This window comes from Meriones unguiculatus, chromosome 6, assembly GCF_030254825.1.
Source record: "Meriones unguiculatus strain TT.TT164.6M chromosome 6, Bangor_MerUng_6.1, whole genome shotgun sequence".
Lineage (NCBI taxonomy): Eukaryota > Metazoa > Chordata > Mammalia > Rodentia > Muridae > Meriones > Meriones unguiculatus.
Genome location: NC_083354.1, coordinates 86,021,041 through 86,035,695, shown reverse-complemented (window position 1 = coordinate 86,035,695; position 14,655 = coordinate 86,021,041). Strand labels below are relative to the sequence as shown.

Below are 14,655 nucleotides of genomic sequence, written 5' to 3'. Positions count from 1 at the left end.
GGGGGTGTCACCAGAGAAGTGTCACTGACGAGAATCCAGAGTTTCCAATGTTCAAAGCCACCTTGCTACACTGCATTTTGCCCTGGACATAGCGGGTTAGGAGGGTGGTGGGGTAATCTAGAAAGTATTCTCTTGAGTCCTGTCACTTCAAAAGCGGATCTGCATTGTCTCTACGATGCAATAGGAAAGACCTCCATTAAAACAGGAATCTATGGTCTGCTCCCTTCCAGAACCATGATTGGCTCCCTTTCATATGCCTGTCAATGGCAATGAAGGAAATTTGTATAGCCCCACTGAGATGGTGCCTATATTAGTTCATTTTCTGTAACTATAACAAAAGACTTGAAGTTGGCCATTTACAAAAGAAAGAAGTATATTTGTCACCCAGTTCTGGGAGTTCAAGGGCACAAAGCTGACATCAGCTTAGCTCTGCTGAGTTCTCAGTGGTAGATGGCTTCAGAATGTATGGAGTGTGGACAAGAAAGAGTGCATGGCATGCCCTTTGGTAACAAACCTTTCACATGAATGAACCAGGGAGGGCTGGCGAGATTGTTCATAGGTTAAGAGCATTAGCTGCCCTTGCGGAGGACCTGGGTTCAGTTCCCAGAACCCACATGGCTGCTCATAACTATCTAACTCCAGACAGTTATAAAACTGTCTGACCGCCCTTTTCTGGCCTCTGTAGGCAAAGGTGCACAGACAAAGCCGCAAGCAAAACACCAGTACACTTAATAAGCAAATAACCATTTTGAAAAATAATTAAGCAGCGTCCCATGAGAACCACATAAATTCTTTCTGAGGGAAATACCTTCGTTTGCTCCCCATGAGATCTTAACTTAGAGGTTGCACATTACACCCTCATGCTAATGTGCTGTGGAATTTTTACATGTCCAGCACATTGACCCTTGGGGAGTACTCTTAAACCGTATCCATGCTGTAGCAATACCTCAGTTGAAATGCTAGTTGCCAGGCTTTAGATTTGTAACAGTCGCTGGTTTTGAAAGCATCAGCTCTCTTCAGACACACATGGCTAAGTCCATATCTACAGTCTTGACCAGCTGAGACAATGCATACAATCTGGTCTTGATTTTCACCTTTTCTCTTTTTCTTTCATCTTAGTTTATGAGCAAAGATACCTCCTAAGAGCCTAGCATTAGTGGCTGTGGGCATCAACTTACGGAGAAACAGAACTGAAAGTAAGTCTTGACAACAAAGCTCTGTAGGACCCATGTATTCAGACCTTTCGACATTTATTCAGAACTTCTACAGACATTGACTGGGTCCCATGCTCAAGAGGATTCGGGATGAAAAAAAAGATAATAAATTCTGGACAATATGTTGGGTTGGGCTGATATAAAAAGATCAAACGGTATATGACTGGGAGGGAAAAGTCCAATAAAAATTTAATACACGGTAAGCTAGTGTCAAATAAAAAACTCTCTTGTGCCAGACACAAGATAGGAGTTAAAGCCAAACTTCTCAAAAGAATATTTATAAATGAGTCTAGGTGCAGAGCTCAAGGACTGAGGTCTCAGTCTCCTCATGGGGATGGGAGATGAGACACTTGGCTTCTTGCAAAAGCCAACATTAATGAGGCTGGTTTCTGCCCAAAATAATGGGGCAGAATATTAAAAAACAGTCCAGAGAAATCAGTGGAAGCTTTTATCAAGAAAAGGTAGCACCTCTTACAAATCAGGGGCACACATTCCTGAAGGAAGGACAGAGAGAGGCCACAATGGTTGAGCAAAACACTACCCAAGCTCTGATGCGACTGATGGCTAGCTCCATGCTGATAAAGCAGAAGGCCAGGGCTATTCATCTGTGCAACAAGAAGAGGAAGGAGAAGGTCGGGACAGCGCTACATACAAAACACAAGAAATCAGACTCAGGTGAGAGGAAGGATGGAGATGGAAATGCCATCACCTGAAAGGGCTCCTTAACAATACCAATGAAATGTCACAGAACCAGACAGAGCACACAAATGGACCTGGATGGGCCAAAGGACTTTGAAGAAGATGTGGAGGAGAAATCAACATGTAGAAAGCAATACAGCTGCATGAAAACACATTCATCTGGGAAGCCAATGGCCAAAGCTGGGCTTTCCCGGGTGGCAGAATCTGGAAATAGCAGGGTCCCGGACTGGGGCTTTAAGCCCTCAAAGCTCATCGTTGGTGACACACTTCCTTCAGCAAGGCCACACCTCCTAAACCTGCTCAAGCAGTGCCAACAACAAGTGTTCAAATGTCAGAGACTAAAGGAGATGTTATCATTCAAATCACCACACCTGAGTTAGTCAGACATTTGTGTGTGTGTGTGTGTGGTCACTGTGACTAAATGCCTGAGACAACTAACTTAATAAGTAAAGGTTTCTTTTGGCTCAGGATGTCAGAGGTGCACATCTGTAACCTGGTTGAGCCTGTGGAAAATTTAGAGTCTGTTCTGACATGAGGAAGATATTGCAGCGTATTCTAAAATGTGGTAGAACAAAGATATTCACTTCCCAGCAGCCAGAAAGCAAAACAAAGAGGAATGGGCAAGGAATTAATTGTATTTCTTACAAAGTCATGTTTGCAGTGACTCAACTTCATCAGTGCATTAAAGCTGCACTATGTGATGAAGACCAAGTCTTTCATACATGAGCCTTATCTGTGGAGTCTCGGACAGTCAGAATTACTAAACAAAACAGAGGTCCGTAGGAGCTAGGGTAATTACAGGAGCAGAGGTGGGGAGATGTGAGTCAAGAGTACAAAGTTTCAAGTACGTAGAAGAAATGGCAGAGTGTAATAACTGCGGTTTATAACTCGCTGTGTAACACAGACTTGCTGAGAGAGCAGATTTTAAACATTCTCACCACAAATGAGTGAGTCTGTTAAGTGGCAGGGACATTGTTTAGCCTTTTTTTTTTTTTTGACCCTCTCACAACAGAAACATGCTTTGAAGCACCATTCTTCATAACTATATACAATTGTTATTTATAAATTTAAAGTTACCAAAAAGTAAAAGTAGAAAAATAAAGCAAAACAAACAAACAAACAAAACCCATCATTCTGAGTGAGATATCCCAGAAGCAGAAAGACACACAGGGTCTATGTTCACTTATAGGTGGATATTAGCCATATAATATAGGATACTAAGATCTATAGTCCTAGAGAAGCTAAAAAACAGGGAGAACCCTAGGGAAGATGCTTAATCCTCATTCAGAGGGGAAATGCAATGGACATCGGAAGTGGGAGAAGACAGGGAACAGAACAGGAGCCTTCCACAGAGGGCCTCTGAAAGACTCTACTGATTGAGATATCAAAGCAGAGGCTGAGACTCACAGCCAAACTTTAGGCAGAGTGCAGGGAATCTTATGGAAGAAGGGGGAAGATAGAAAGACCTGGAGGGGAGAGGAACACCACAAAGAGACCAATAGAGCCAAAAACTCTGGGCCCAGGGAAGCCTGCAGAGACTGATGAATCAACCAAGGACCATGCAAGGAGAGGACCTAGACCCAGCTACTCAGATGTTGCTTATGGGCAGCTCAGTCTCCATGGGGGTTCCCTAGTAAGGGTTGCAGGGGCAGTCATAAACATGAATTTGGTTGCCTGCTCTTTGATCACCTCCCCCTGGCTGGGAGGCCTTAGTAGGCCACAGAGAAAGAGGATCCAGCCAGTCCTGATGAGACCTGATAGGCTAGGGTCAGATAGTAGGGGAGGAGGACCTCCCCTATCAGTGGACTAGGGGAAGGCCATATGGGAGGAAGAGGAAAGGAGGGTGGGACCAGGAGGAGATGAGGGAGGGAGCTAGAGTTGGGATACAAAGTAATATGGGATATTTGCCTCAAAATAATATAGAAGAGTGCTGGAGAGTTGGAGCCACAGTTTAGAGCACTTGGTCTTTCAAAGCAACTGGCTTTGATTTCCAGCCCCAGCCAGTGCCTCACAGCTATCTAGAACCCCAGTCACAGAAAATAATGTTGCCCTCTTCTGCCCTCTGTGTGTACCAGGCACGTACACGGTACACACATACAGTTATATGTACTCACATACGCAGGAAAAGCAGTCACACACACAAAATAAGGAAACCTGGGGGTAGAGGAGAAACAACATAGGAGGAAACTAGCTGGAGCTGACCAGGCAGGATCAGCTGAATTCTAATTCTAATTCTAATGCTGAGTTAGGCATGAACACTGGGCTCATGAGGTTATTCTACTTGTATATACCTCTTAAACTCTCCACTAACAACTTTTATGGAAGAACCCCACTGTCTTCGTTAGGGTTTCTATTGCTGTGAAGAGACACCATGACCATGGAAACTCTCATAAAGGGAAACATTTAATTGGTGCTGGATTACAGTTCAGAGGTTTAGTCCATTATCATCACAGCAGGAAGCATGGCAGCACTTAGGCAGACCTGGTGCTGGAGAAGTAGCTGAGCGTTCTTCATCTCATCAGGCAGCAGGAAGAGAGGGAGAGCTGCCGGGGCTGGCTTGAGCATCTGAAACCTCAAGCCTTTCCTCAGTGACTCGCTTCCTCCAACAAGGCCACACCTACTCCAACAAGGCCACGCCTCCCAACAACACCACTCTCTCTGAGCCTATGGAGGGCATTTTTCCTTCAAACCACCACCACCACCACCACCATTGTTCTTTGTTTGCTCACAGTGCTGGAGATCAAACCCAGGGCCTTGGATATGCTAGACAGACACTCTAAAGCTGAACTGTACCCTCAGCACCCAAACCATTTTTACAACTGAAACCTAGCTCTCTTTGGTTCACGGCGTGCTGCCTTCCTGAAGTCTAACTTCCCAGGCACCAGCCAAGGCTCCACCGTGCAGGGATTTCCTTTCTGAGGGCCACAGTTCCCGCCATGTTCATCTTTTCTGCACATCCTCCTGGCTGTTGCCAGAGGTTGCTGGGGCATAACTCAGGGGAAGATGAGTTTGAAGTGGAAACCGCTTTGCCATCAAGCAAACACCTCTATCTGGCACACCTGGACTCCGTACAGGGTCCTGACCTCTTCTTCACCAGACAAACTCTACAAATACAGGATGCACGGTAGCATGGTCCCATTATAAGACGTGATGAGAGCAGGATGTTACCTCTGTGGTTTCCCTATCCGAATACATCCCTCTGGTCTAGTCACGGGAAGACTACCACAGCAACGCCAGCAGGTAAACATTCTACAAAACAGCTAATCAAGTCACCTCAAAATAGTCAAAAACACCGAAGCTAAGATTTGAAAAACTGTCCCAGGCAAGAGTCTGAAGAGAACCCGACAGCTGGGTGCTTAACTGGATGGGACCTGAGAACAGGCAAAGAGACAGCAGATAAAAACTCAGGAAAATTAAATCCATCAATTAAAATCAATTATGACATAGGGCCTATCAATTTGATGGGTATGCTATACTAAGGGCGCATATTTCTAAGAAGAGAAGGCACATAGAAACTGTACTCTATTATTATTTTTCAATAAATTTAAATTTACTTTTTAAATAAATGGTTACTTTTGGTGTGTGTTTTTATTTACCAGCAAGTTTTCACTTTAAAGTTCATCAACTGTATCATAATTAGTCTGTTATATTTTAGATCAGAATATTTTGCATTTACACTGTAACTATGATATTTATGAATCTTACGAGAACATGGACCTCCATAAGGTGGAATCAGTAATTTGAGCAAGTGTGAATTTTAATACCCCAAGAACTGCTGACGACAGGAGGGGACTGAATGCTGTGCTGAAGGCTGTCCCCGCTTTGTCTTTGTGATTACCATCTGTTCTCACATAGAAACAACCTCGTCCCTTGGGATAATCACCTACCTAGTAGATACTGATAGTTGTACACAGAGATCCTGGAGGGCCCCAGAGGAGCCAGAGGGGTGCAGGGCTGCCTGATAGGCACTGGGGCTTCCAGCCCAGAGCCTTGAAACCACTGGCACCCCCAAGGGGGGGGGTGCTACAAGCTCCTTTCTCTCCTGCCCTGCTGTCTCTCAGCCGAAAGTGGTTGGGAGCCATGTTCAGGTCAATCAGTCAGTGGCATCCTCCTGATGATCCTTGATGGGCAGATACGTACTCCAAGATGCCCAGTCAGAAGGAAGAGAGAGATGTGTATCCCTAGCCTGCAGCCTTAAAGGTTATCTGTGCTACGAATAAAGCTGACACAAGAAAAACGAGACCCAAGAGGATCGAAAAAAACTGGAGCTGAAGTCACAGGTGTGTTTTCACCTGGGCACTGTCTCAGCAGCTGGAGAGGCTGTTAGGCTGTTACTTTCAAAGTCATCCCAACACCTCCCACAAGAGGAAATGAAGGGCCTTGTGTTTTCTCTTCCTGTCTCTTGGAGCCTTGGCGCGTGCAGGTGTTCATTCTAATAAACCTGTTGAGATTCCCAGCGCCTCTGTACTGCAGACAGGGCACACCCGGAGAGAAGCAAGGGGAACTGTGTGGCAGGATCAGCAGAGGTGACCAGTGTCCCGTGGTGGTTCAGCCTGCTTGCCCCTGCATCTTGGGCCTTTGCTAAGTCTCTCTCTACATCCTTCCCATCAGCTCTATTATCTACATGACATTCTTCCAATTACTCACTTCTCTGACCAAGTCACTCAAAACCTATTTTTGCTGTGTGCAACCAAGGACCTCAACTTACTCCCAGGAGCATTAGTGGCAGAGCAGGCCTGAAGTCCGAGGTTTAATCTCTGATATCAGAAGTCTGGAGGGAAATGTGGTGGTGGGAAGGTGAGGGTAAGGTTGGAGGATAGAGAGTGGAGAGTGGATTAGATCAAAATGCATTATGCTCTTCTATCAAATTCTCAAATAAAAAAAAAGTTGTTTGTTTTTTTTTTAAAAGAACTGTTTTTTAAAAAAAAAACAATATGAAAGAGATATTTCAATAATACATGGCTTTTTAGCCTTAAGACTTTGGCACCTGGCTGGACACACAGAATATATAGTAAATGTTGAAAGACTCACTCACAAAACAGCCAGAGAACTCGGTGGAGGCAGGGGACCCCCTTTTTCTCTTGGGGTAAGAGGGGGGAGTCAGTTCAGGCCTTACATAGAAGTAGCAGGCAGCGAAGCTTTACAGGGCCATAAAAATTTCATCAGAAAGAGAGGAAGAGGGCTTGCGTGTAAACAGAAAAGCGTGAAAAAAAAGATACATGCTGGGACTGAGCTGGAGCTGAGGATAAGGTCATTGATGCGTGAACAAAAGTAGATCTAAGACTAAAGAGAGGCCTGCAAGATGGCTCAGTGGGTAAAGTACTTGCCTTGAGAGCCTAATGACTTAAGTTCAGTCCTGACGCCCATGTAAAGGTGGAAGAAGAGAACTAACTCTTGCAAGTTGTCCCCTGATCTCCACATGTACACCACGGCATGAGTACCCGTACTTATATGCACATATCCATCATATATAAACATACGTTAAGAAGGAAGGAAATAAAAAAAAAAAAAGACAGCGATCGAGGAGAAAATATGAAGAATAGGTGGGGAAAGATCTTGGAAATGCAGCTGGATAAGGCAAGTTCTTACAATGTCTCAGTTGGCCTGCCAAAGTGGTTGAGAATTATCCTATAGTCTGAATTCTATCATCTTTAAACAACTTCAGCCCCAAGAGTTGGCAGTGGAAAAGGCCACTAGACTGAGGAATGGACATGGGCTGGAGATCAAAAATCCAGTCCCAATGATACTCGCTGAGAACAAGGCAAAAAGCATGAATTCTTTCAGGTTTTCACAGCTTTGTGCAGACTGAGATGGAGCAAAGCAAACAAGGACCATATGGGGAAAATTGAAAACAAATATCAACACGGCAAATTCAAACCGAACTACATCAACAATTGCTAGCTATAAATGTTTAGACACCCTAATTAAAATGCAGAGAGAATAACCTATCAATATTGGCTTATGAGCTGTACTGTGGACTGAATTTCATCCTCTTTAAAATTCACTTAAAAGCCCTAACTTCCCAGAGTTCCTGTATCTAGGCACAGCAGAGCTATGCTCTTTAGGTTGGGAGAGAGTTTTTTTTTTTTTAATTTTATTTTTATCAGTTATACTTTAATTCACTTTGTATCCCCCCCATAAGCCCCTCCCTCCTCTCCTCCCTATCCCACCCTCCCACCCCCTTCTTCACGCATGCCCCTCCCCAAGTCCACTGATAGGGGAGGTCTTCCTCTCCTTCCTTCTGATCTTAGTCCATCAGATCTCATCAGGAGTGGCTGCATTGTCATCTTCTGTGGCCTGGTAAGGCAGCTCCCCACTCAGGGGGAAGTGATCAAAGAGCAGGCCAATCAGATTATGTCAGAGGCAGTCCCTCTTCCCATTACTATGTAACCCACTTGGATACTAAACTGCCATGGGCTACATCTGTGCAGGAGTTCTAGGTTATCTCCATGCCTGGTACTTGGTTGAAGTATGAGTCTCTGGGAAGACCCCTGTGTTCAAATTTCTGGTTCTGTTGCTCTCTTTGTGGAGTTCCTGTCCTCTCCAGATCTTACTATTTCCCACTTCTTACATAAGATTCCATGGACACTGCCCAACAGTTGGCCATAAGTCTCAGCATCTGCTTTGATAGTCTGCAGGGCAGAGCCTTTCAGAGGCTTCCGTGGCAGGTTTCTAGCTTGTTTCCTGTTTTCTTCTTCTTCTGATGTCCTTCCTTTTTGCTTTTCGGGATGGGGATTGAGCATTTTAGTCAGGGTCCTCTTTCTTGATTAGTTTCTTTAGATGGACAGATTTTAGTAGGTTTATCCTATATTACATGTCTATATGAGTGAGTATATAGCAGCAAACCAAGTAATCCAATTAAAAAATGGGGAACAGAGCTAAACAGAGAATTCTCTGTAGAGGACTATAGAATGGCAGCAGAACACTTAAAGAAATGCTCAACATCATTAGCCATCAGGGAAATGCAAATCAAAACTACCCTGAGATTTCGCCTTACACCCATCAGAATGGCCAAGATGAAAAACTCCAGTGACAACACATGCTGGAGAGGCTGTGGAGAAAGGGGAACCCTCCTCCACTGCTGGTGGGAATGTAAACTTGTACAATCACTCTGGAAATCAATCTGGTGCTTTCTCAGACAACTAGGAATAGCGCTTCCTCAAGATCCAGCCATACCACTCCTAAAAATATATCCAAAAGAGGCTCAAGTACACAATAAAGACATTTGCTCAACCATGTTTGTAGCAGCTTTACTTGTAATAGCCAGAAGCTGGAAACAGCCCAGATGCTCCTCAACTGAAGAATGCATGCAGAAATTGTGGTACATCTACACAATGGAATACTACTCAGGAATGAAAAATAAGGAAATCATGAAATTTTCAGGTAAATGGTGGGACCTGGAAAGGATCTTCCTGAGTGAGCTGTCCCAGAAGCAGAAAGACACACACAAGAGAGAGATTTAAAGTTAGTAAGGTTCTAAGGGTAGATTCCTAACTTGATACGACTGTGACCTGAAAGAAATTCTCTTTTCTCTCCTCCCCTCCCTCCCCTCTTCTCTCTTCTCCTCTCTCCTCTCCTCCCCTATGCTCTCCTCTCCTCTCCCCTCCTCTCCCTTCCCCTTTCCCCTTTCTCCTCCCCTCCCTACCTTTCCCTTTCTTCTCCTCCCCTTCCCTTCCCTCCTCATCAGAACAAAGTCCAGGCAAGAGAGTTGTAATGAGATACTGTCTCAAAACAAAACAAACAAACAAAAAGAAACAAACAAAAAAAAAAAAACAAGACAGTTAAAAAGTACAGACTACCGTTGGAAATAAAGATGTGAATTCATTATAACAAGAGTGCAAACAATTGTGGATATGTACTAATCTTAAACATTTATATGCCTACCTACAAAGCTTCAGGTAAGCACGAAGGGAGTGAGAACACTGGCACACACCTGTGATACCAGCAATCAGGAGGTTGAGTGGAGAGAATTAGAAGTCTGAGGCCAGCCAATGCTACCTAGTGAGACCTTGTCTGGGGGGCTGGGGGGGAGGCAATAAGGATACAAGACTTGAAAACTTACTAACCAACATGATCGAATTTATGTTTATAGACTACTCAAATCCCAAACAGGAGATGCCGATACACATATATCATTTACCAAGAGACACCATCTTCTACACATACTAATCTTTGCAAATTTTCTTTTAGGTTTTGAAGTTTTGGGTTGCATTTGTTTGTGTGTGTTTGCATGTGTGTACATGCAGATTACACACAGGTGCCACCTCTCATGAGTGGAAATCTGAGGACACTGAAGTTAGTTCTCTCTTTCTACCACGCCACGTGGGTTCTGTGGACCAAACTCAGATTGTCGGGATTGGCAGCGAGTGCCTTGACCACAATGAGCCATTAAAGAAGAAGAGGAGGAGGGGAAAGAAGAAGGAAGTCAATTCTCCTCACATAAATCTATAGCGTCAGCACAATCCAATCACAGGCCTGGTTGACAAGCTGATTCTAAACATTATTTGGCTAACCAAAGGACCTGGTATGACCAAGACATCTTAAAAAAAAAAAATGAAACTGGAGAACTCAAGCTATCTCTTCCCAAGATCTACTATGAAGCTTCAGGAATCGAGGGCAGTAATTTATCCAGAAAGACAAGCAGATCAGTGAAACTGATTGACACCCAGAGAGACTGCATACTCTTTTCTTTAGATGGAGGTACAGAAATACCATGGCGGAAAAACAATGTTGTCTCCACCAACCATGCTCTAGCACTTGAGTGCTCACAGACAAATTAAAACTGAACTCCATGCCATGTGGGGTGCATGAAGACCTCACTTCAAAGCCCAAAGCCAAAACCATCTGTAGGACAGCAAGGACCCATCACCACTGTGTGTTAGGTACTCAAGTGTCTTAGATAAGAAACAAACGAAAGAAAAAATATTAATCGCTCTGAACCAAAATGTCCGTTCTTTGAGAAATATTAAGATAATGAAGCTGGGTGGTGGTGGCACACGTCTTTAATCCAATCCCAGCACTTGGGAGGCAGAGGCAGATGGATCTCCATGAGTTCAAGACCAGCATGGTCTACAGAGTGAGTTCCAGGACAGCCAGGGCTACACAGAGAAATCCTGTCTCGGAAAAAAAAAAAGAACAAAAGGGAGAGGGAGAAAGAAAGAGAGAGAGAGGGAGGAAGGAAGGAAGGAAGGAAGGAAGGAAAGAAAGAAAGAAAGAAAGAAAGAAAGAAAGAAAGAAAGAAAGAAAGAAAATGAAAAGCCACAAGCTGGAAGGGGCTGGAAGGAAAATTCGGGTCATGATTTTGGTAAACGTTTTATATCCAGAATGTATAAATAAGTAAACTCAACAATAAGAACATCAGGCTGGGAAATGGTTCATTGAGGAAAAATGCTTGTCACTAGGACATGAGGCTCTGAGTTTGGTTACCAGCACCTATATACAAATCAGAAGTGCCTGTCACACACAGCTCCCCATGTGCACATACATACATCCACATGTGTACATACATACATAAGCACACACAACATAGAAATACGTAAACAAAATCTTTCATCTTAAAAAAAAAAATGGCAGGCTAACGTCAGGTGTAACAGTGAGCCTCTGCAGAGGCAGGGGGATCTCTGTGAGTTTGAGGCTAACCTTCTAAACAGTGAGTTCTAAACAATCAAAACTGCATAATGAGACCCTGTCTTGAAACAAAACAAAACAAAACCCAGTCAAAGACCTAAAGAGTTATTTGAATTTTCTAGGTTGTTTTTGTTGTTGCTGGTTTTGGTTTTTTTGTTTCTTTGTTTGGAGACCGTGTCACATACTACACCCTAGGCTGGCCTTGAACTCATGGCAACCTTTCTACTTCTGCTTCCCCAATGCTAGAACCACCACACCTGGCTCAAATTGATTCTAGCAGCAATAAGCCCAATAATCAAAAGGTAGAACTGAAATAAGTGTGCACCAGGAAATGAATGGGTGAAAAGTGGAGCATTATTCAACATTAAAAATGAAAGAAATTATGGTACATGCTGCAACACAAATGAACCATAGGACTGTTAGCTATGTGAAATTAGACAATTACATGAAAAGAAGGGTGTCAGCTGGGCACGATAGCACACAATTCCAGAACTTTTCAGGTGGAGGCAGGAGGATCAGAGGCGGGCCAGCCTTGGTACCCAGGGCTGCATTAGAGACCTTGCATTAATAAACAAAACAACATTGGCCAGGCTTGGTGGTGCACATCTTTAATCCCAGCACTCGAGAGGAAGAGGCAGGCAGATCTCTGTGAGTTCGAGGCCAGCCTGGTCTGGAGTGAAGTTTCAGGACAGCCAGGGTTTATTACACAGAGAAACCTTGTCTCAAAAAAACAAAACAGGACAACAACAAACAAACAAAACCAAAAAGAGACAAGAGCCAGCCAGATGCAACAGCGCACATTTATAGCATCAGCTATTTCAGAGACTGAGGCAAGAAACGCCTTGAGCACATTAGTTCTAGGCCAACCTCAGCAACCTACTGAGACCGTCTATCTTAAAATGTATGTTTAAATACCTCTTAATCATGAGAGGCTTAAGAACAGTGAAATTCACTGAGACAGAGAGAACAATGGTGGCACCAGAGGCTGAAAATGGGTATTGGGTTTCAGTTTTTCAGTGAGAAGAGTTTTAGTAGCATGATGGGACAGCTCTTAATATCACTATACACACACACAAAAAAAAAAAAACTGATGTGGAAAATTGTAAGTCATGCACATTTTACCACAATTTAAAACAGCTTGGTAATATACATAAGCGGAAAGGTAGAAATGAAGACCATCGGTAGGCATAATTAACATGTGCTGAAAAAAAAATTCCATGTTAAGAAAACAAATACCCAGTTATATAACTTGGGCAAAATACTTGAGTGGACATTCCCTGAAGAAGATACACGCAGATGAGGCTGCTGAGCTGGCCAACGGGTGAAGGTGCTTGCCCTTGAGTTTGATGCCCAGAACAACTCAAGTGGAGGAAGGAGAGGGCTGACTCCTGAGAAGTGAACCTCCATGTGTGTGCTGTCGCAAACACTCTCTCTGCATTTCTATCTCTCTCACACACACCATATAATTAATTAATTAGTGTTGCTCTCAACTTTGGCTAGAGAAGCTTCCTCCGCTGTGGTCAGCAGTTAAAGCAGAGACCCATGGCTGGTCAGAGAGCTGAGAAGGAGCATCTCCAGAGTGCTCGGCCTTGAATGAGATGCCTATGCCCCACCCCCCTGTGAGCGTTGAGGAAGGGGTTACACAGGAAGTACCTGTCTCAGAAAAAGAAAACAAAACCCCCCAAAAAGAGAAAGCAAATTGGGGAGGTGGACACGTTGGGAGTTCCTGGGAGGAGTTAGGGGTTCCTGGGGAAAAACGAGCAGTTTCGGGGGTGAGGTTTGGGGAGGAGAGGCAGGGGCAGTTGGAATATGTATGACAAAGGCACATTAGATCTATGAAATTGTCAAAGAATATCTAACAAACAGTCTGTTTAAAACTGTTTTTCTTTTTAAATTAAAAATAAGCTTTCTTAGTTTACTTTCTATTACTGTGATGCAGACCTTGACCAAAAGCATGTGGGGAAAAGGGGGTTTATTTCCCCTTATGGCTCATATTCAGCATGAATTCAGGCAGGAAGCTGGAGGCACGCATTGAAGCAGAGGCCATGGAGGGGTGCTGCTTATGGGCTTGCTCCCCGTGGCTTGCTCAAGCTGCTTGCTTCTTTCCTTTAAACATTTTTAAAGATGTATCCTTCTTCCGTATATTACATTCTGACCATAGTTTCTCCTCCCTCCTCTCCTCGCAGACCCTCTCCCAGCCTTACCCCTCCCTCCACTCCTCCCCCATTTCTCTTCAGGAAGGGGCATTCTTATACATCCTGCTTTCTTATACAGTGCAGGGCCACCAGCGCAGGGATGGCAGCACCAACAGTGGGCTCTCCCACATCAACGGATAAAGAAAAATGTGCCACAGTCAGCGGCAGCTCCATCCCGCCAGCAGATGAGGGGATGATTGCAGGAGAGCCGTCTGATAGACACTACCAGCTCTGTGATATTTTTTTTTCATAAAAAAAAAAAAAAAGATGGGTAAATCACAAAACCATTTTGCTGAAGGAAAAATGTCAAACAGCAATACTACATACTTATAATTTAGTTTATGTTGTTTTAGAAAATGCAGACTCCTTCATGGCAGGACATACATCCGTGATCACCAGAGTCACATGCTGGGGAGAGTTACACGGAAGGGAGGGACAGACTACACTAGGTCAGAAAGGAAGGTGAGGGGATGTTGAATGCTGTCCGTATCTTGAGTGTGGTGATAGTTTCACGGTGGTATCCAGATGCCAGCATCTAACAAATGGCACACACGGAAGTGTGCAACTTATGGCACGTCAATTTTACTTCAATAAAGCTATTAACAAAATAAAGAAGGGAGCTTTGTGAATTCAGACGCGATCTGCCTCGGCGGGTTCCATCTGTTGGTACAGACAGAGATTAAGGACCATAACGATTTGGAATTTTCGCTTTGGGAAGCATCCAAGGGAGGCATGGGATGGGATGGGATGAAACAAATGTCGCTAAGCAGGATGGAGGGCTTCGTAGATACTAAAAATTTGCTCCACACTTGATCAACATAGGAAGCCCCAAAGTCACAGAATACTGGAGTGAGGAGGGAGCTAAGCGACAACATATAATCAAGTTCCTTTTGCAGATGAGGAAATGAATGCAACAAAAA

The 14,655-nt window shown here is 44.0% G+C and overlaps 1 pseudogene; it reads right to left on the bottom strand.

Moving 5' to 3' along the window:
• The window catches only part of LOC132654881 (transcription factor BTF3-like), a 61,948-nt pseudogene extending 48,039 nt beyond the window's left edge, over positions 1-13,909 (bottom strand).
• Positions 13,910-14,655: the final 746 nt, after the last annotated feature.